At 50.2% G+C, this 21,473-nt stretch overlaps 1 protein-coding gene across 7 annotated transcripts in view; it reads right to left on the bottom strand.

The window, feature by feature from the left end:
• Positions 1-21,473, bottom strand: part of PACSIN2 (protein kinase C and casein kinase substrate in neurons 2) — a 909,220-nt gene that overhangs the window by 621,857 nt on the left and 265,890 nt on the right. The window contains exon 1 of one of the 7 annotated variants that reach the window (XM_069628222.1): positions 6,560-6,684. The exons of the other annotated variants lie outside the window; for them this stretch is intronic. The gene's annotated coding sequence lies outside the window, so the exon portion shown is untranslated. Of the gene's footprint in view, positions 1-6,559; positions 6,685-21,473 lie in introns of those variants that run through there. 7 annotated transcript variants of the gene reach the window in all.

The following is a 21,473-nucleotide window of genomic DNA, read 5'->3' as shown; positions in this document are numbered from 1 at the left end:
ACACGGTTAGTGCGAAAAGAAAACCTTACATGGGCGGAGGCAGCAAAGCCGTGCGGCCTAGTAGAAGGGCGGCAGTGGTTGAATCAGATATAGGGTATGGGATGGGTAACTTCAAAAGGTTTGGGCGGCCGTGTTTCGTTATAGGCGCGTGTTGCATCAGGCCGGTGGGGTAAGGGACAATGGGCTAGTTCAACGAGTGGTGCCTAGCGGCCTAAGGAAGGTAGCCATTGCATGGCACCCCAATTAGTGGGGGCGGGGAGCGCTGACCCAGTCCATTCTTAGCCTTGTGGCTAATGGCGGCCGCAAACAAGGGCGAGGCGCAGGTGGGGATGGTGTGCACGCAAGGATCTTTAGGGAGGCATCAGAGAAGTGGCATCATCCGTAGCATACGGGGGCGGGTTGCAGAAGCCAGTGCGGCTGGGTCAACGGGAAACGGAGTTGCAAACAGGGTCCTGCTAACTCGTGGCCTAGGTGGAAAATTGGGGAGAAGGGGGGGCAGGGTTGGGGGTGGTCAGTGGGGGCAGCGGACGAATGCGAGCGAAGCGCGGCACACAGGGAAGCGCTTCGGGCTATCAGACGGTCTGATCGAAATGGCATTTTACAACGCGCCCGTACATAAGGGTTACAAGACTGTCATGCGGGTTCTAGCGCTATGACGCTGGAGGTGCGGTGAGACTTGCTCACGTGTACACATATAAATACGGGCATTTCGGCTTGTCCCCCCCACCCCCTTATCTTCAGTGAATAACATAGCGAGGCGGTGGCATGGGCGGGAGCGATGCATCACCAGGAGTAGAAGAGGGTATAAGAGAAATGCAGGCAACACATGCTCTGTAAAGCGCCTTGGTTTAACGCCCTATACAAACAACACATCGTATTATGGTTAACCGCGCTCCGAACAAAGAGCAGCGTTCAGTTTCAGTTTTATCAAGTACATTCTGCCTCCATCAATTAATCATTTAATGCTTTCGGCGTTCACAGCGGTATATATAGTTGTGCGTTGCTTGCAGCCCAACTCCTGTAGCATTCTTTCCTTCCTGTGGGAACTATGTTATTCATGGCCAATGGCCAAATTTGAAATGCATTTCTGCAAATTGAGTGTCACAGTGGGTCAGATGCTAGCTCACGGTGTTAAGCACTAATTGCGGAGATGTGTCGGCCCATGCAAGATTAGAATAGCACATTGCTGTACGGCTGACTGAGCCTTTCCTACGTCTAAAGGTTATAAACCTGCATGTGTATGTACTTGGCCTTGCAACACACCAGGTGCCATTATCAGCAATGTACCTGCACCAGATAGGGGTTGCTATAAAAACGGACAGGTCATCCTTATGGGGAAGGTCTAGAATTGGTTTGTTCAGATGGGGTGTTGTAAAACCTAGGCAATCACCTCCAATGATGAGCATAAACTGACAGTCCAAGAGACGAATAAGTATCCAAATTGGGAATCAAAGCATTCATGCTTAGTTTGTAAAGGTAGACGGAAAGGAGCGGACCAGATGGTGCAGGACTCGGGCAAGCATATTTTAAAATCTGCTACCAAAAAAAAAAAAAGAAAATCGACATTTTGTAAAAATCAAAGGTTTTATACACGCTTATAAAGGACAATTTCACAAGCCAGTGCTTTGGAACTACGTAAAGCTTCAAAAAAGACCAACCCAGATTAAATCTGTTAAATCACACTGATTGGTATGCTGGTACTTATATACGTGTCTTGCTGATGGAGATAATGAAGCCAGATTCATTCCGTTACACCCTTCTATAACATTTTGTTTTAAAAAATGGTAATGTTTGGTAAGGTGGTGTACTTTCCAAGTCAGTTTATTAAATTAGATTCAGTTAGTTCATGGTGAGAACGGGTAATGAATGTGTGCACGTGCAGAAATTACAGAGTGGGCACACATCCGAGATGCATCCCTTAACCAGTGTGTTAATGCTGGGCATCTAATTTAATCTTGTATTGCCTGGCATCTCGAAATTGCCAGTTCCTAAACCTTTCAAAATTGGCAGCCCTTCTGAAAGATTTCCCCCTCACGGAATGACATTCAAAACAGCCTCACTCATGGTTTCACTAGCTATTGTGTCGCTTCCACTATATTAGTGAGCATTGATATATTCCACACCACAAGTACTTTAATCTTTTGATCTCTAATGGCAACACTATTGGAAAACCATGTCCCAGTTACAATCTTAGTCTGTCTGGATACAGATATCTTCAGGGTAGCTTCTAATCTACATCCACTATCCACGCTAGGGTATGGGTAGCTTTCTCCTTCCTACCAATCGGTCTCCTCTATCCATGCTTAAGCATTTCTGCATTCTGTGAGGCAGCAAACACGAGTTCTAGGTCTAGTCTGGGCTACATGTAGCTGTTACATACAGTCCTACATTAATACTACAGGTCGCATACCTTCCTGGATTCCATTATAAAAGGTCTCCCGAATCTATGCTAGAACAGAAGTAAGCTCTTCGAGACGGATAATGTGGGCCTTCAAAGGGTACTAGTTTATCATCCCGATTAGTGCAAGAATGAAGAGGGTAAGGGGACTTAACGGGGGTAAACATCATTGCCGGAAGCTAGACCACACGGAGCACCACACATTCGCTTCGAGCCCCCTCACCCCGAGCAGGGAGTTGCTGGGGAGTGGGGTGCTCGGTCCGGTGAAACTGGAAGAAAGTGGGGCACAATATTAAGGGGTACAGAACCGGACACCGCAAATTAAGGGTGGCAAGGGTTAGAGCACTAATAACACATCCAAGTATGATCGGTAGGGCACGCTCCCTGGGGGGGCGAACCCCCCCTCACACCAGGGATGGAAGACCAGGGGGCGCGCCGCGTAAAGGCGCGCGGGAAAGGGCGCGTCCTGTGCATGCTGGGGGGGAACTCTCCGCCGCCGGCAGCAAGCAGAGAGCCTTAGAGGAGTCACAGGTCGATCCCTTTAGAAAGCACTGGCAGGCCCATAGGGGAATGCTCAGCCAACAGATTAGATCTTACGTCGCCCCAAGAGAACTAGACTCAGGGGAGGCCCTGGTGAAAAAGGGGAGGGATTTAGGGGGACTTGGAAGCCATTTCCAACCCCAAAAATGTGGGGGGGGGTGGAAAGAAATAATGGAAAAACAAGGTGAAAACAAAGGTCTACAAGGGAAGTTGGGTGGGGACCGAGATGAAGGTATGGTGGCACAAGCGGGATTGCCTAAAACAGGTGGGGGGAAGGGATAATGGAAGGAAGGATACAAAGATGGATGTGGGGGGGGCAACGTTGGGCTTGCGGGGTGACAAGAGGGAACCAGGGGGGGCACGAGGTTCAAGGAGGTGAAGAGGGGGGGCAAGCACAAGGCTGGGGGGCAAACAGATGGGAGTACTTGGGGGGAGGAGGAGAGAACGGGGGTGGGAGTCTTCAAGGTGAACAGAAAGAGCTAGGGTAGAAGTGGCACAGTTGAGGACGGGAGCACAGAGTAGTGTAGAAATGCGCGCTAGGATAGCTGGACATCACAAAGCGATGACTGTATAGGCAGGTAGAAAAGTGTTAGTCGGCACCGGAAGGTGGTGTCGGCTAAGAATGAAGATGTGATGTGGGGTAAGTGTTGTGTTGGGGCACCGAAAAGAGATGTCTGTATAGGAACCTACGTAATAGCGTGGCACCGCGTGGCTGCCTGTTTAAACTAGAACTAGACATAGGACACTGTGCAGAGTGTCGGGGGCGGGGGTGGGTTACTAACAGGTACCTTAGAGCAAGGGGGAAAAATGTCAAGAAGTGTGAAACAAGGGAACATATTGAATGGCCATGGGTAGAGAGAAGTTGATAGCAAGGGCCGGCTCAACCGGAGGCGTCCAACGGTCGCGGACAGCGGGGGGTGGGGGGGGTATAGGTGGTGGTGTATACCTAGGTAGCCTCACACAACGTAGAAAACCTGTGGTGTGGTGAATTAAGGATCGCCTGTAAGATAACTCCAAGACTTTATACAAATAAAGCTGCTGTGGCATTAACACTTCCAACCTTTACAAAATTGTCTGGCGTGTTCTTTCAGGTGGTTTCGAATTACTGGCTGGGGGGGCGGGGGGGAGCAGGGCAGGCTGTCCGGGTCAAGGGAGGAGGGGGAGATGCGGCAATGGGATGCCCCCACTATGGCTCACGCATTACACGGGCGAGAGGCCACGCAAGTGGCAGGACTAGAGCAGGATTTAAACAAGTGCCACTAGCCCAAATACGTCCCACATTTTACTGAAGCGTCTTCACTCTTCACATACTGCACTGGGCTACAGCGCAATTGCGGCGGCAGCGCTGTACTGGTTTCTCGGCCGCGGGCTGGCCCCCAGAAAAGTGGGGCGGTTCCTTCAGAAAGGCCGGGAGGGCTGGGGCAGTGTTAGGCGCATGCACGAGCTGTGCTGGTTTTGCGTCACCTCGGCGTGTCACGATCTCGCAGATGTCCTTATAGCTAAATCGGCATCTGCATACGTGAGAGTGCTCTGGGGCGAGGCCAACCTATAACCGGCCTGTGGGTACCTCTCTGGGGACAGGGCGGAAGCCTTGCTGCACAGCCTCGTTAGCTTCGGGGCACTTGCTGAATTTCCCTGACTCGACAGGTCCGCGACTGGGGTCCCCACATGACAAATGATTTGCCTTCGGAATAAAAATAGCATAATATCCTGGGCAAATAAAATCCACAAAGAACATTATGCACATGCTAAGATCTTTACATTAAAATGTCACACACAGACACCTTTGCAGGGAGCTGAAGCAGGAGTAATTCGGGTCCACACCACAACGGGAGCTTCCTCGAAGCGCTTGAATGATAGTAGAGACCACGTGCCTGGCAGTGGTGTGCTGTAGAAAGCCAAAATAACCCCACGAGAAATAAACGAAAAGGTAGAGTGAATACGATTCACCAAAAGACAGAACGAGAACATCCGAGACAGCACTCCAAGGCCAGTAAACAACGAGGAATGGCCCCAGTACTGGGGCAGTCTGCAGAAAAATCAGGTCACCGTATTTCAACTTGCACATTAGTTGCCCGTACATTGGTTGACCAGAATTACATGACCGTTTTGCGGAAAAGTTTGAAGTGACAACGCACGATCGCTGTGTGATCACGTAGTAAGTGAAAAGGGCTCTCGGTAAAGGTAGATATAGCATTACTTAATATAATGCATAGCTGTGTTCCGCCTGCGCAGCTCGTAGTGTGTGCGCAATACATCCCTAACTGCATGTCCATGTGTCCGGCTGCACAGCTGGTAGTGTGCGCCTAGTGCAGCATTAGCTTGGACACTGCATGCCCGCGTGGCTCGGCTGCAAAGCTGGTAGTGCAGCATTACCTTAGACAATGCATACCGAGTGTCCCGGCAGCACAGCTGGTAGTGTGCGCGTAGTGCAGCATTACCTTAGACAATGCATACCTGAGTGTCCCGGCAGCACAGCTGGTAGTGTGCGCGTGGTGCAGCTCTACCTTAGACAATGCATACCCGAGTGTCCCGGCTACACAGCTGGTAGTGCAGCTCTACCTTAGACAATGCATACCGAGTGTCCGGCTGCACAGCTGGTAATGCAGCATTACCTTAGACAATGCATTCCGAGTGTCCCGGCAGCACAGCTGGTAGTGTGCGCGTAGTGCAGCATTACCTTAGACAATGCATACCTGAGTGTCCCGGCAGCACAGCTGGTAGTGTGCGCGTAGTGCAGCTCTACCTTAGACAATGCATACCTGAGTGTCCCGGCAGCACAGCTGGTAGTGTGCGCGTAGTACAGCTCTACCTTAGACAATGCATACCTGAGTGTCCCGGCAGCACAGCTGGTAGTGTGCGCGTAGAGCAGCTCTACCTTAGACAATACATACCGAGTGTCCCGGCAGCACAGCTGGTAGTGTGCGCGTGGTGCAGCTCTACCTTAGACAATGCATACCTGAGTGTCCCGGCAGCACAGCTGGTAGTGTGCGCGTGGTGCAGCTCTACCTTAGACAATGCATACCTGAGTGTCCCGGCAGCACAGCTGGTAGTGTGCGCGTGGTGCAGCTCTACCTTAGACAATGCATACCCGAGTGTCCCGGCAGCACAGCTGGTAGTGTGCGCGTGGTGCAGCTCTACCTTAGACAATGCATACCCGAGTGTCCCGGCAGCACAGCTGGTAGTGCGCGCGTGGTGCAGCTCTACCTTAGACAATGCATACCCGAGTGTCCCGGCAGCACAGCTGGTAGTGCGCGCGTAGTGCAGCTCTACCTTAGACAATGCATACCCGAGTGTCCCGGCAGCACAGCTGGTAGTGCGCGCGTAGTGCAGCACTAGCTTAGACAATGCATTCCCGAGTGTCCGGCTGCACAGCTGGTAGTGCAGCACTAGCTTAGACAATGCATACCCGAGTGTCCGGCTGCACAGCTGGTAGTGCAGCACTAGCTTAGACAATGCATACCCGAGTGTCCGGCTGCACAGCTGGTAGTGCGGCATTAGCTTAGACAATGCATACCCGAGTGTCCGGCTGCACAGCTGGTAGTGCGGCATTAGCTTACAATGCATACCCGAGTGTCCGGCTGCACAGCTGGTAGTGCGGCATTAGCTTACAATGCATACCCGAGTGTCCGCCTGCACAGCTGGTAGGGTTCGCGTCCGCACCAGTCTCAGGAACCGGGCTCTCGCGCAGCACGTTTCATCATTTCCTGCGTCCTGAAAGGTCACTGCCGCCTGCACTCTGCCGCGAGTCACCTCGCAGAGCTCCCCTCCACGCCTTAGCCCCGCCCGCCTACAGCACAGGCTGCGATGTTTACATTCTGCACTGCAGCGACGTGGGCGGGAGCTGTGCAGACGGAACTTCTCGGTGAACGAGGGGGTGGCACGTGGAACCGAGTTCACAAGAGAAGGAGGACACTTAAGGGCTGTGCGTGGCTACACAGACTTCGAGCAGGCGCACTTACCAGGGCACAGAGCTGGGAATATCCGACTGACGACCTTAGCAGGACTTCCAGTCAAGAATATACAATCGAAGGCTCGAGTTCAAACATCATTTATATAGTAACTCTCTCGGTGATACAAATGCAACCTCTACAAAGTGAATAGGCATCTAAGGAAGGCGTTCCAGGGTGTTAGTAAGATTGGAATGATCGATAAGGCCCCAGGCAATTGCCGCTGCGAGTGAAGCACCATTATTGACGGCTAGTGGCTATTCTAAACACACCACAGATGCCTTTCGCGAAATTAGCAATAGTGGCTTGCAGAGCCAGACAGGGCACGTAAAGGCGTCCTATCTGGCGTACAGCCCATAAATTAGGTAAGTGGCCCAGTTTCACATTATATTAACCTGGGTCAGTGTGGCAGAGGGATGGGAATGCTTGCTCAGGAGGTGGGTAAAGCCCTGACAGCAGCCTGCATTATTGCACATAGACCACTCCCATTTCTGTTATGGTTTCAAAATGTTCCGTCATTCAATGCGTTAAATTTATCCAAGGCCCCTTTGGCATTTGCCTGTCTAAAACCATAAACGGAAACAATTCAATGCCCGATTAAAGGAATCTGCCCACTTCTGCCAGTAAAAGCTCGTATAATGCAACAAGACCCGTACTTCCATCGGCCACGAACTCCAATAAATCAAGATCTCGTGCGACTGTTGTACGTAAACATGACCTGTTCTGAAACAATTTCAGCACATTTGCGCTTTTTAAAATAATCGTCGAACGCGAATGTCCCAATATAAACGACAGACGTAGCCTCTGAGAAGATGTAGATGTCCTCAGCACACCGCCAAAAGGACGGTGTTGGACTTGTGGCAGAGTCTCCAGACTGTCTCTTCCATAAAAACACTGCAATCCTTCGGACCTCCTCCTCTTTCACTGCAGCAGCAGCTGAATTGGGAGTTGCATCATGTTCAACTTGTATTCTTTTTTAATTTGTTTATTTCGGACAAAGGAACCATAAAACATCGTTACAACAAAAATATAACGATATAGTTAAAAAGGTTAACATACCATAATTCATATGCTTCCTCATAAAAATAATCAATTAGTCTCTTGGACATTACCAATTAATTTCTAGAAACCCCATGTTGCATAAAATCAAATCAAGGAATATAAAAAAAGACAGAAGTACAATCCACATATAATACCAGTAGCGAAAGATAAAAACAGCAAATCATCTACATTTATCATTGATATCCAAGATTAAAAGCTCAGTGGCCAGATACTACGAGTCCAGGCTTTGCAAGTTTGATACAAATATGTTCTCTTGGCGCAAACATTCCACAGGAAGATCGCCAGGGCAAAGGACGCCTTCACTTCTGAACACAACAGCAGAACGAGCATAGCAGGTGGTGCTTGAGTTTATTTACTGGGTGTAATTCTTTGCAAGTCAATGGTTTGAATCCAAGGACTATCAAAACAGCTTTAGGAGCTAAGGCAGAGGAATACTTTATCCACACAGGGATTAGTAGGTCATGGAGAGAGCACTGCTCATGAGCCGAGAGTTGATAGGGTACCTTATGCTCAACCTGGAACAATGGATTATGCAAACAGGCAGCACTGAGATCTGGGGCTTTGTGAAGCTACCCGATATTCTGGCGGGAAGCAGAAGTCTTACTGCAGCAGCAATACTCGGGCCAGAAAAGAAAAAAAGAAGCGCACTGGGTGCCTGCGTAGGTTTTGCTTGAACATGTTGGTCTTCTGTGTTTTCTTCAAAGCTAAAATGCTGGTTTGGGTGCTCTAATGTGGGTGCAGAACTCGCAGCCCAGCACTTTGATTGTTTTTTCATTTGCATTTCCTACACTATAATCTGGCCTCAACAACGCAGTCAGTAAGCAATGCTTGTTTTAATGTGACATCCGAGTACTTGGTGGGTAACCAGTTTCCCGAGTTATTGTGGCCCTGCCCATTTTACAAGTCTCGGGTGATGTAGAAGATTTTATACTTGGATCTGGGAATTCTGAAATCTGAATGGCGGCTATGGAGGATGATATGGACTTCCACGTTTTCTTTTTTGGTCGTCCCATTACATAGCTTGGGAAAATGGAGGTTGGAAAGGAGACCGCGGTTCACCAATCCCTTGCAGTCGGTTGTTGGTGCTTGAGAGTCAGGGTTATCAAACGTTTCAAGTCTTTGGGGAGAGTGCCTTGAAGGAAGGAAGCAAGTCCCACGGTACAGTGTTGGGCTGAATAGGGAGGGAGCAAAAGGCTTCAAACGGTTCTGCAACAAAGTTCAGCTGATACGTAAGCTTTGCTAAGAAACATGTCAACAATGTCTGAAACTCCAGTGAGTTTGACGTGAAGGGGGAATTTATCTGGAATATCTTAGATGGAATCATGGATTCCTTCAGCTTTATCTTGAAAAATTACAAAACGTCAACATACAGCTGGGCATGTGTTTCAGTCTTGATAATAAGAAACACTTGCTGGTCTGGGGTGCATTCTCCCTTTCAAATAGCACTCAGACGGGCTCTGCAGGTCAAATTAAGAGTTTTCATCTAATGGAATTTCAGTTTTCCTTCCAGCCTTACTTTGTTAGGTACTTCTGTAGTGAACAACTTGTGGTTAACTTTTATGGCTGGTTACACCATTTGAGGCCCATTGCGGCTTCCATCTCTAGCATTACAATTTTTTTTAAGAGTACAGACTTTTGAGGGTTCGCGTCTCATGGAAAAGGTGGTCAGGGAATATCCAAAGGGGCACGAACATTAACAGGAGGGACATGTCTCAGATTCATGTGACCAATCAGTTCTGTTAGGCTACTTAACATCCTATAGACTTCCTCCTTTGTAATCTGAATTGAATGTCACCTCTATCATCCTTTGGAGTTTTTAGATTTTGTTTATTCTTAACGTTATAATCCCGTTATATATAATCAATTAACTTGAATAACACGACATCATGCAAAAGTCATAAGTATTATGCAAACAAGATATGCAAGATATAATGCAAGATAATGCATATGCTTTAACAAAGACATTAATACTTCTGCTGTATTAACCAAAAACCTGTTCATAATCATTATACCCTATAGTTTTCTGGCATTCTATATGAACAAGCTGGCTACCAAAGTGAAATCAATTTGTTACATGTCCTACACTAGACCTGATGATCAAAAGACAAAATGGTAAATTACCCCCTACACTCTTTGAAACCAAGAACATTGGGAAAGTTGATGTCATACTCTATCAATTCATTTCATTATACTGCATAGATGCAAAAGCTATCTTATTTGCTTCATTTCAGTGGCGATAGTGTGCAATGACTAAATAATAACATGTAGTTATACAAATATTTTTAAATTTATAACATGAAAATAATTACAGCAAAAAGTGATCAGTGCTTATTAAAACAATCTAAATTCATTAATTCATCTAATAGAAAAGAGTATTTGTTACAAAGAAAATGAATGTATTAATTGCACATGAGAAGACCTAAATCTCAACAAGTTTGACATATTAAACAAGTGAAACATCACATTAATAAATAGAAATCAATAACCTTTAAAACCACAGATCATTAAAAATTCAATATAGTATTAATCACAAAAAGGTATTTTGTTAATCACACAAAGGTGAACTAGCGGAAACGATAGACTGCCTCCCTCGTGAAGAGATGAACAAGTTACTTACCAACTGGTAACGTTCTTTCGATTGGATGTTCCTCCAACGTATTCCTCATCTTAGATGTATTCCATCCAGCTTTGCTGCTCTTCGGAAATTTTTTCGGCAGAGGGTGCTGTGCGTCGATGTCATCGAGTCGATGGTCCCTCGAAGGCCTCCGTCGAGGGCGACGTCATCGGGTGTATAAGTAGCACGCACGGCGCCCGCTGGCCTCAGTTCTGTTTTTCCCCCTTTTTTGTCTGTTATCTTGTACTGTGTAGATTGTGCCGGCAGACAGGTATCAGCCTTGCGAGATTTGAGATGGCAATAACCCGGAAAAATCTACAGAGGGGTAGGTTGGGAGGGCGATGAGGAATATGTTGGAGGAACATCCAATCGAAAGAACTTTACCAGTTGGTAAGTAACTTGTTGTTCGAGTGGATTGTGTCCTCCAATGCATTCCTCGTCTTAGACTACCAAAGCAGTATTTTGCATACCTTGTCTGGAGGAGGGGTCAGATTTTTCCCAATGCCTTTATATGGCGGAATAAAGCACTGCTTTTCCAAAAGTCAGCTCCCTAGATTGGGAAGCATCCAGGCTATAGCATTTTGTGAAGGTGTGTAGTGAAGACCAAGTTGCTGCTTCGCAAATGGACCTTATTGGAACACCTCTTTGAAGGGCCGTCGAAGAGACGATGCCTCTGGTGGAATGAGCCCTTAACCCTTCTGGTGGGTCTTTTTGTGCTAGTCTGTAGCATTCTGAAATGAAAAGTACGATCCAGCGTGAAATTGTCCGTTTTGTCACCGATTGACCCAGTTTCCTTCCTGTGTAACCTATAAACAACTGGTTGTCCACTCTAAGTCTGGCAATTCTAGAGATGTAAAAGCTTAAAGCTCTTTTTGGATCCAGTCTGTGTAATCTTTCCTCCTCCTTAGAAGGATGGGGTGGAGGATAGAATGTGGGTAAAACAATTTTCTGACAAATGAAAATCAGATATTACTTTTGGTAAAAATGATGGTTTAACCCTCAATACAACTCTGTCCTTATGGAACACAGCATAGGGTGGCCCAGAAGACAGTGCCTGCAATTCGCTCACTCTTCTTGCTGATGTTAGAGCAACTAAGAAGGCAGTTTTCCATGTTAGTAATCTTAATGGACACGTGTGCATAGGCTCAAAAGGAGCACACATTAAGAATTTTAGGACTAAATTGAGATCCCAAATCGGTACTTGAAATGGGTGGAGGAGGAAACACATTAGTGAGACCTTTTAAGAATTGTGTTATCAAAGGAATTTTGAAGTAGGAGCATTCTTCCGATGAGCGCTTGAAAATGGAAAGCGCTGCAAGGTAACCTTTTATTGTTCCGATATTTAGACCTCTATGTGCTAGGGTCAAAAGGAAAGATGGTACTTCCGGAATAGAACATAGAAATGGATCGACATTCTTTTCTCTGCACCAGTTGCAAAACTTTTTCAAACGACAACGGTACAGAGACTTAGTTGCTGGCCTTCTTGCCAAAAAGCAACACCTCCATATCATCATCTGGAAGGTTCCAATCCCTGTATCTCAGCCTTTCAGATACCAAACATGAAGGATGAGTGTTTGACCTCTGGATGGAGAACCTGACACTCCATTTGAGAGAGAGAAGGTTCTCTCTCTCTGAGGAAAACATACTGGAGGACAGATGGACATATCTTGAAGGTCCGGGTACCACGTTCTCCTGGCCCAATCCGGGGCAATTAGGATCATGCGGCTCCCGAATCATCTCAGCCTCCTGATGACCTGAAGGAGGACGGGAATCGGAGGGAACACGTACAATAGTGGGAAATTCTACTCCACCACGAACGCGTCCCTCAGGGCTCCTCTCGGGGGAAATTCCCTTGAGCAATACCTTTCGCATTTTCGGTTGGTAATGGTTGCGAACAGGTCTACCTGAGGGGTTCCCCAAAGGGCGAAGATCTCTTGAATGACTTCCTGAGCCAGTTCCCATTAGTGGGACACCGTGCTCTGCCTGCTCAGAGCATCTGCCGTCATATTCTCTTCCCCGGCTAGATGAATTGCCGTTAAAGAGATTCCCTCCTGAATTGCCCAATACCAGAGCTGCATTGCCTCTCTGCACAGAGGTAGTGACCCCCACACCTCCTCTTTTGTTTAGGTAATGCATGGCCACTGGGTTTTCTGTCATTATCAGGACATTCTTTCCCCTGACAGATGGCAGGAAGGCCTTCAGCGCTAGTCTGATTGCCCTCAGCTCTAAAAGGTTGATGTGTAGTTTGGTCTCCGATGCAGACCAACGACCGTTCATTGTCAAATTGTTGGCATGAGCTCCCCACCCCAGGAGTGAGGCGTCCGTCACTACTGTGATCTCCGGCCATGGTTGCCAAAAAGGTTCTCCTTGTAGGATGTTCTCTACACAGGTCCACCATAGAAGATCTTGTCTGACCTTGTTCGGAATCTGAAGAAGATCTGTCATTTGACCCAAGAACTGGGACCACTGAGTCTTTAGAGCCCATTGAAGGGATCTCATCCTCAAACGTGCCTCTGGCACCAGGAAGATGCAGGATGCCATGAGACAGAGCAACCTTAAAAAGTCATAAGCCTGGAGATTTTGGGCATTTTGGAATTTGGAAAACATCTGAAGAATGTCTTGAGCCCTTGCCCTGGGAGGCGAGCTCTTTCCCAAGGATGTGTCTAGTACAGCTCCTATATACTGAAGCTGTTGGGGTGGGGTCATCTGTGACTTCTTGAAATTGAGGGAGAAGCCTTGTTTGTGGAGGAAGTGGCAGGTGACTTTCAGATGATTCAGTGCTTGCTCGGCAGAACGTGCTCTGATCAGCCATCCAGGTAAGGGTAGACATGAATCCCCTCCTCTCCTGAGGTACGCTGCCACCGCTACCATTAACCTGGTGAAGACCCTCTGGGCGAAGGTCAACCCGAATGGCAGGACTCGAAACTGATAGTGTGAGTCGCCAACTACGAACCTCAGGTATTTTCTGTGTTTGAGATGAATCGGCACATGAAAATAAACATCCTGGAGGTCCAATGACACCAACCAGTCCTGAAGTTGAAGGGCCTGAAGGATCTGAGAAAGGGTGAACTTCTTGAACTTCTCCTTCCTGAGGAACTTATTCTAGTTTCTTAAGTCCAAGATGGGTCTCAGTCCTCCGTCCTTTTTGGGGATAAAATAATACAGGGAGTACCATCCCTTGTTCCTCTCCGCTGCAGGTACTGGTTCTATAGCACCTTTCTCCAGTAGGGTTGAAACTTCCTGCTGTAGGAGCGGGTTTGAAGACTTAAACCTGGTGGATTGTTTTGAGGTTGCTTTAGAAAGGGACGGCAGTATCCTTGGGCTATTATTTCTAGATGCCAAACATCTGAAGTAATGGCTCGCCATTCTTGCAGATGCTGTGACAGCTTGCCTCCTACAGGTGTTTTGTGATGCAAGTCCTCAAAGTGGTTTTGTGGCGTATGTTGCAGCCGCTGATGGCAGAGGTTGCAGCTGGAGTCGGCTTAGCACGTTTTCCTCTTCCACTGCGAGTGGCCTTTTTCTGGCCCCTTTGACTGGCCATTCCTCTCGCTTTTCCATATGAGGTGTAATAACGATAGGATCGTCCCGTCAATGACTGTCCTTGCACACGAAAAGGCTGAGGTTGCCTAATAGCAGCTCCTAAAGATTTGGCAGCTGCTTTTGAGGTCCGCAACCTCTCAAGGCTCTTGTCAGCCTTGTTGCCAAAAAGGTGAGACCCGTCAAAAGGCATGTTCAGGATTCCAAGATGGCGGGCGGTCGGGAGTAGACATACCGTCTGAAGCTCCTGACTCCGGAGCAATCACAGAGCGGTTCACCACCCCGCCAGCTGTGTGAGCCTCCCAAAGTGGACTGACGGTGCCCCGGCGTCTACGAATGGGCACTGCGAGGAGCGGAGAGTAGGGGGCTCTTGGAAGCAGAGCCCAGTTGTGCTGTGGACTGAGGCTGACTCGGCGGACCAGCGCAGAGGAGAGTCGGAGTGCCCGCCCTGTGGCTGACGCGCAGTGCCAGTGCGGAGTAGAGGGGTGCTGAACGGCCCCCAGGAAGGTGCTCAGCCACAGGGGCTGCTGGAGGCGGGTGCACGGGATCGGCGGCCCGTGGGGGCTAACGGACGATGAGCCGAGTGTTGTGTGGGCCTGCGGCTCCGGCCGAACACCCACCCTGTTGGAGGAGGTGGAGGAGGAGGAAGCGTCTGCGTGGGAGGCTGCTGCCGGCGGCATCGCGGCTTCCGGCGGGCTTCCCTTCCCCCCAACGTCCAGAAGGGAGTGATCCAGGAGGAGGGCGGGCAGCGGCCAGAGTGCAACATGGAGGAGTGAGGGAGCCCGGAGTTCCGGGAGGCAGCGGCGAGCGGAGATGGCAGCGGGTGGCTGGCGGGAAGGTGAGCGGGCCCCAAAACCCTTGTGAAAGAGAAGGAGCGGGAGGAGGGGGCTGCTTTGGCTGCTCCTCCAGAGGTGGGGACCTGTGAAGAGAAGGCAGTAACGGCCCTGGTGGGCCCGGCCGCCCCCTGTGGACCCTGCGGGTTGGGATGCCCCCTGTGCCTCAATGACTCCCCCAAAATAAGCGACTGCAGACGGGGACCTTCTATATATGAGACTCACACCCGGTTGCTATTCCTGCTGCATATTTGCACCCGAGGTGGTGCCCGTGGAGTGAAGGCAGGGGCGGCCCTGGAGGGCCCGGCTCACCCCCGGGCTCCCCGCGGGCTCGGGATGCCCCCTGTGCCTCAGTGAATGCCCTAACATATGTGCCTACAGACGGGGGCCCCCCGTGTATGAGAGCCACATCTTGTTGACAGTCTTGCTGCATATTTACACCCAGGAGGGGTGGCACCTGGGACAACTTCATTGTTTCCTGCTCCTGGAGACCGCTGACATCGAGCCCATCCCGCGGTCTCTTGGCTCGACTGAGATACTTAGGGTGCGCGGCAGTTTGGTGGTGACGGGAGGTGGGGAAAGAAGGAGGCCCGGGTTGGGGGCTCTAAGCCACGAGAGGCGCTGCGCTGGAGGGCCGCCCGACGGAGCCACACCTGGTAAAGGGATTATCCCAGAGAGTGACAGGAGAGACTAGTATAAGGTGGAGTCGGCCCTAGCACGGCGGTCTACGGCTTGAACAGATGGCTACGCGCCACAACGGGAAAAGTGGGAAGCCTTTACATCACCTGCGGGAATCCCAGGGCACCCTCCGCTCACTGTGGTCGATGCAGGATACAGGGGAGGGCTCGGACAAGAGAACTGGCGATTCAGAAGGGAGAAGTATGACGGAGGAGGCGCAGAGGGAGCAGCCCCCGGCGGTTGGACAGGATGTCCTGGGTGAGATCCAGGTGTTACATACTAATTTGGCTAAGACGTTCCAAGATCAGTTTCAGCTGATGAGGGCAGATCTCGATGAGGCTCTCGGGGAGATCAAGCGGGACCTGCGGCAGCTAGGAGAAAGGACTGATCTTTTGGAAAGGGGTCTCCAGGAAATGGAAAAGGACACAACTGCCAATAGTGAAGCTATACAGCGCCTTGATGTAGCGACCCAGAATCTTGAGATTCAGATGGAGGACGTTGAAAACAGGTCACAAAGAATTAATATCAGAGTGAAGCAAGTACCGGAGTCAGTCTCGGATAAAGATCTAAAATGGGAAATTCAGGGCATCTTCGTGGATTTTATAGGGGCAGGGGGCCCGGATGCCATTGAACTAGATCGCGTCCATAGGATCGGTAGGCCCGCCAGGGGGCCCAACCCAAGACCGAGAGATGTACTGTCTGCCTTTGCTAGGTATGCACAAAAGGAGGCTGTTCTTCAGGCCGCACGGAAACAGGACAGTACAGAGGCCAACAGATAGCTTTATACGTTCCAGGGGAACTCAACTCTCTTGCAGACTCATTGAGCAGAGATCCCCTACCACAATAACACGAGTGGCAACTACATGCAGAGGTAGTAGAACACCTTCTCTCAGTGGAGTCCACCACAATAGACTTGTTTGCTACAAGCGAAAACAGAAAATGATGAAATGATGAACGCCCTATGGATGAACTGGTCAGGGAAATTTGCTCACGCGCCCCCCCCCCACACCCTCACGCCTCTAATGAGGAAGGTGGTGAACAAGATCCACAAGGAACAGGTGACGCTCATCCTATTTGCTCCTATGTGGACAAAACAACCCTGGTATACACATCTGCGCAACTGGCGATGTGCGATTCCCAACAAACTCCTTTGCCCGTACAATCTGCTCACTCAGCATGGGGGCAGGGTGGACTTGCAGTGCACCCTCAACCTCACTCCATGAACTTGGAAGCATGGCTCTTGAGGTCAGAGTTTGGACATCTTAATCTGCCACAAAGATGTATGGATATCTTAAGAGTTGGTGCAATACTATCTTCCCTATAGGTTTTATTAAGCATCCTATCCAATCCAACATCTCTCCTGCGGCAGGCCTGAAAGGTGGCCTGCTAAACACTCTGTCCCTGGTGGCCCTCTCTATAGATTGCCAGAACCTAATGATGTCCCATCAGCTTGAACTTCTTTGCCTTAACATGTGAAAGGAATGAATGCGCTGAGCGGCTGAATGCGGTGAGCAGATGAGTGTGTAGATCGGATTAGTGTGTAGATGTGAGGAGTGTATAGAACGGATGAATATGTTGAACGGATGAGTGTGTAGAGCGGCTGGATGTGCAGAATGGATGCATGCGTAGAGCAGATAAGTGCGTAAGTACAGAGTTGTGCGTAGAATGCAGAAGTGCGTAGAGCAGATGAGTGTGTAGACCGAGTGACTGCGAAAGAATGTGTAGAACGCTGGGAAGATGAGTGTGTACAGCGGATGAGTGTGTAGATGAATATGTAGAACGGGATATTGCTGTTAAATGCCCGGAAAGTGACGAGTACATAAAGCGGATGAGCGCGGGGCGCGGATGAGCACGGGGAATGGATGCATAGAGCTGATGAGTGCGGGGAGCGGGTGGGTGCGGAGAGGGATGAATGCGTAGTGCGTGCAAGGGCATAAGGCGATGGAGTGCCTTGAGCGAAGGAGTGCAGCACCACGAGCAAAGGAGTGCCTGGAACAAACTGATGTGCCACGTAGAGCAGACGAGTTGCATAGAACGGATGATGACGTTGGGCTTGCGTGGTCCAGACTCGTGAGCGCGGGGCAGTCTGGAGCGCGCGGGACGGACTAGTTCACGCGGGGCAGTCTGGTATGCATGAGTGCGTGGAGCGGACCGGAATGTTGGGAACAGAATGGGTGCATGGAGTGGATTGGGTGCATGGAACGGATGTTTTGAAGTACAAAGAATAGTTGGAATGCTGAAAACGCTGGAATGATCACATAACCCACCATACGCTTACTCTCTCCTTTACACCACCACTCAACTAGAACACAGAGATACTAGGACACCATTCGGTATAACTGTTCTCATACCTACAACCGCCACATACTCCACATCACTCTATGTAAACACTGCTGGTTTCATACCCCCAGCCAAGCGTACTCCTCAGGCCTAACGCAGCCACATCCGGTCTGGATAAATCCTGCCAGAACGAACACATATTCCTGACCCCTCAATCACCACACCTATCGCTAAGAAGCAGCTATTACACGCTCAAGCTGCACACATACCTGGTGCTCACACGCACCTTTGACTCTCCCTACTCCCTCTACTGATCTGAACTTCGGTTCCCAAGGGCGTTCAACCTACCAGCGCCTTCAGACCATACCAATGGTATATAAGGCGCTATATAAATGCAAAATAACATAACATAACATATTATACCAGGACTTGGCACGTATCACCCTAGTCAAGAGAAGACAGATGGCGCCAGTACTGAAAGTGTTGAAAGACCGCGGAGTTCGCTACAAGTAGACATTCCCATTTGGCCTTCTATTCGATTGGGAAGGCTCACAGAAGCGGATAACGTCTGTCCAGGAGGGGGCTACTTTGCTGCGAATGGACCTCGACGAGGACCTCTCGGGTGGGGCAAGGCGAGCTGGAGATAACAGGCCATGGCAAAAGCCATTGGAGTGGTCCACGGTGGGGATAAGAGCAGGAGGGGTCCGAGAGTGAATAGCGGCTCCCCGCAGGAAGGAGGGGGGAGTGGGGCGGAGGGCGGGGATAGCAGTGGGGGGGGGGCTCTTGATATGTGAGGGGTGGTGGACCCTTAAGGGTGGCAGAAGAGCTCGGGGGAGGGGGTGCAACATCTTGGGAGCAGTAAGGGCGATGTGGCCTGGTAGGGGGGAGGAGAAGGAGCGGAGGGGGCATTTGCTCTGGTCGAGTGGGTGGGGGGGGGAGGGGGAAGTCCTAGCCCTAAATTGGGGAATGAGGGCGGGACAATTTGGGGGGTAAGGAAGACTTGGCAGGAGGGGAGAGGAGGGGGTGATCTCACCCGCAGTTGGGGTTTACGGGTGGAGGGAGAGGGGAGGGGGGTCGCCATGGTTGCCATTGGAGGAGGAAGGAGCTCTGGGCTGGGCAAAATGGGAAGGAAAGAAGTAGAAGGAAGGGTAGGAGGTGGATATTCACCCCAGGAGGAGAAGGGGAGGCGCGGGAAAGATAAAATGGGGGTTCGGCTGGTGGGCTGCCCCACAACGCTGTGTTCAAGTGGCTAACACATAATGTGAGGGGACTGAACTCCCCCACCCCCACCTCAAACGTACAAAACTGGAGCTGTTCACTAAGTCTCAAAAACCAGACGTACTAGCGCTGCAGGAGACACACTTATTAAAGCGTGACCAGGGTCGCCTGCGCCTGAGGGGCTTCCCGATGATACTGTTTGCTTCGGGCCCCACGAAAAGGGGAGGAGTCGCTTTGGCTTTTGGGAAGGGAATCGACTTTCGACCCCATGATATCCTCAAGTACTGCAATGGGAGATACATTATGGTCAGGGGGGAGATATTGGGGTCTCAATATACTATTGCCTTGGCGTATGCCCCCAACGTGGGCCAAGACAAATTCTTGCGGGATACTTTGGGGACCTTAAGAGAATTTTGCTAGCGGGCAGGTCATAGTGATGGGGTACTTCAATCTTGCCTGGGATAGGAGGGGGGACCGGTCCCAGCACGAAAGGGAACGAGGCGGCGCCGTAGCATCTCCTCAGCTGAGGGTGAAATGGGAGGAGGCCGGGCTACGCGATGCATGGCGCGCAATATGGGGCGAGGAGGAGGGATTTGCGTTCCTATCAGATGTTCATAGAACACAATCCCGTATTGATTACATCTGGGTCTCTGCCAGTCTGGTGGGGCAGATTGAGAATGTGGAGTTGGGCCCCCTCGGGGAAGCAGGCCACAAGGTTGTGCAAATGAATATGCGGCTTGGGAGGCGTAGGCCGGGAGTATGGAGTTGGAGGTTCCCGGGGGAGCTCTTAAGGGATCAGGCGTTGAGAGAGGAGCTCGGGGACAGAATCCGGGATTTCTTCGGGAGGAACAATAGTGGGGACACAAGCTTGAGCGTGAGATGGGACGCCTTTAAAGCGACCTTAAGGGGGGAAATCATTGCTATGAAAGCGGAGAGAAGCAGATTACTGAGAGGCCTGGAAAATGAGGTTGAAGAGGCCAGGGCGCGCGTACAGGAGACCCCAACTAGGCAGACACATAGGAAATATAGGCTGGCAGAGGGACAGCTGGGGATCTTGCGCACTAAAAAGGCAGAAGAAGCCATGCTCAGGGTCAGGCAAAAATGTTACGCCAAGGCCAATAAGGCAGACTCACTCCTGGCTCGCCTCCTGAGGGGTCAAAGGGAGCAGAAGGTTATAACAGCAATTAAAGACGTGGAGGGAAAGAGGCTCACCCAAGCTGAAGAGATAAAGGGTAGGCTGGTAGAATTTTACAGGGAGTTGTATTCCTCACAGGCACCGCACACTCAGCCGCAGAGAGAATTCCTGGAGGGTCTCCCCCTCCTGAGATTATCCAGAGAGGAAGGGGAGGACTTAGGCCGCCCAATTTCAGAAGATGAGGTTAGGGCCAGAATAGCGACGCTCGCCGTCGGCAAGGCCCCGGGGCCGGATGGCTACCCAGCCTCCTTCTATAGGGCGTTCTCCCACCTCTTGGTCCCACACTTTACGCAATTATTGAATACATTCGGCGAGGAGGGTGGTATCACTTCCTCGATGGAGGAGGCCAAAATTACTCTCATCCACAAAATGGGGAAGGACCCGGAGGAATGTACCTCATACCGTCGAATTGCCCTTATAAATACAGAGGTAACATTTTTTACCTAAATTCTGGCGAAGCGCCTGGAGAAGCACCTCCCTTTTTTGATCGATCAGGACCAGTCAGGCTTTGTCGTGGTAAGGCAAACTGCTGATAATATCAGAAGGGTGGCCCACCTGGTGGAGAAATCGTGCAAGACGTCCACTCCGGCAGCACTTTTGGCGCTCGACGCTGAAAAGGCGTTTGACCAAGTGGAGTGGTCGTTCTAATTTCAAGTGATGGAAAGGATGGGCTTGGGTACGGGATTTATACAAATGGTTTCAGCTAATTATAGGAACCCCATTTTGAGGATCCTGGTACTATACGCAATATATTTGGAGCCACTGCTTTTGGCTATTCGTGGGGCGGAGGAGATTCGGGGCATACCATTTGGTGGGAGACAGCACAAAGTAGCGGCTTTCGCCGATGACATATTGCTTACCCTCAAGAATCCCAAGGTTTCCATTAGGGCAAGCATAGAATTACTGACCAGGTTTGGGGAGCTATCGGGCTTACGAGTCAATTCCTGAAATCTGAACTTATGAATGTATCCCTAGGAAAGCAGGAGGCGGAGGAGACGCTGGCGACTTCCCCATTTAAGTGGAGCCCTACTGGGCTGCGGTACTTGGGAGTTAAGATTACACCCTCTCTGGCGGGTTGGTGCAGGGCCAACTATGAGCCCTTGTTGTCAACTATCAAGAAAGATTTAAGGCGATGGAGGGCTCTAGGACTGTCCTGGTTGGGAAGGGG

This window comes from Ambystoma mexicanum, chromosome 12, assembly GCF_040938575.1.
Source record: "Ambystoma mexicanum isolate Mex_15411 chromosome 12, UKY_AmexF1_1, whole genome shotgun sequence".
NCBI classification, from domain to species: Eukaryota; Metazoa; Chordata; class Amphibia; order Caudata; family Ambystomatidae; genus Ambystoma; species Ambystoma mexicanum.
This window is presented reverse-complemented; position numbering and strand designations above follow the sequence as displayed.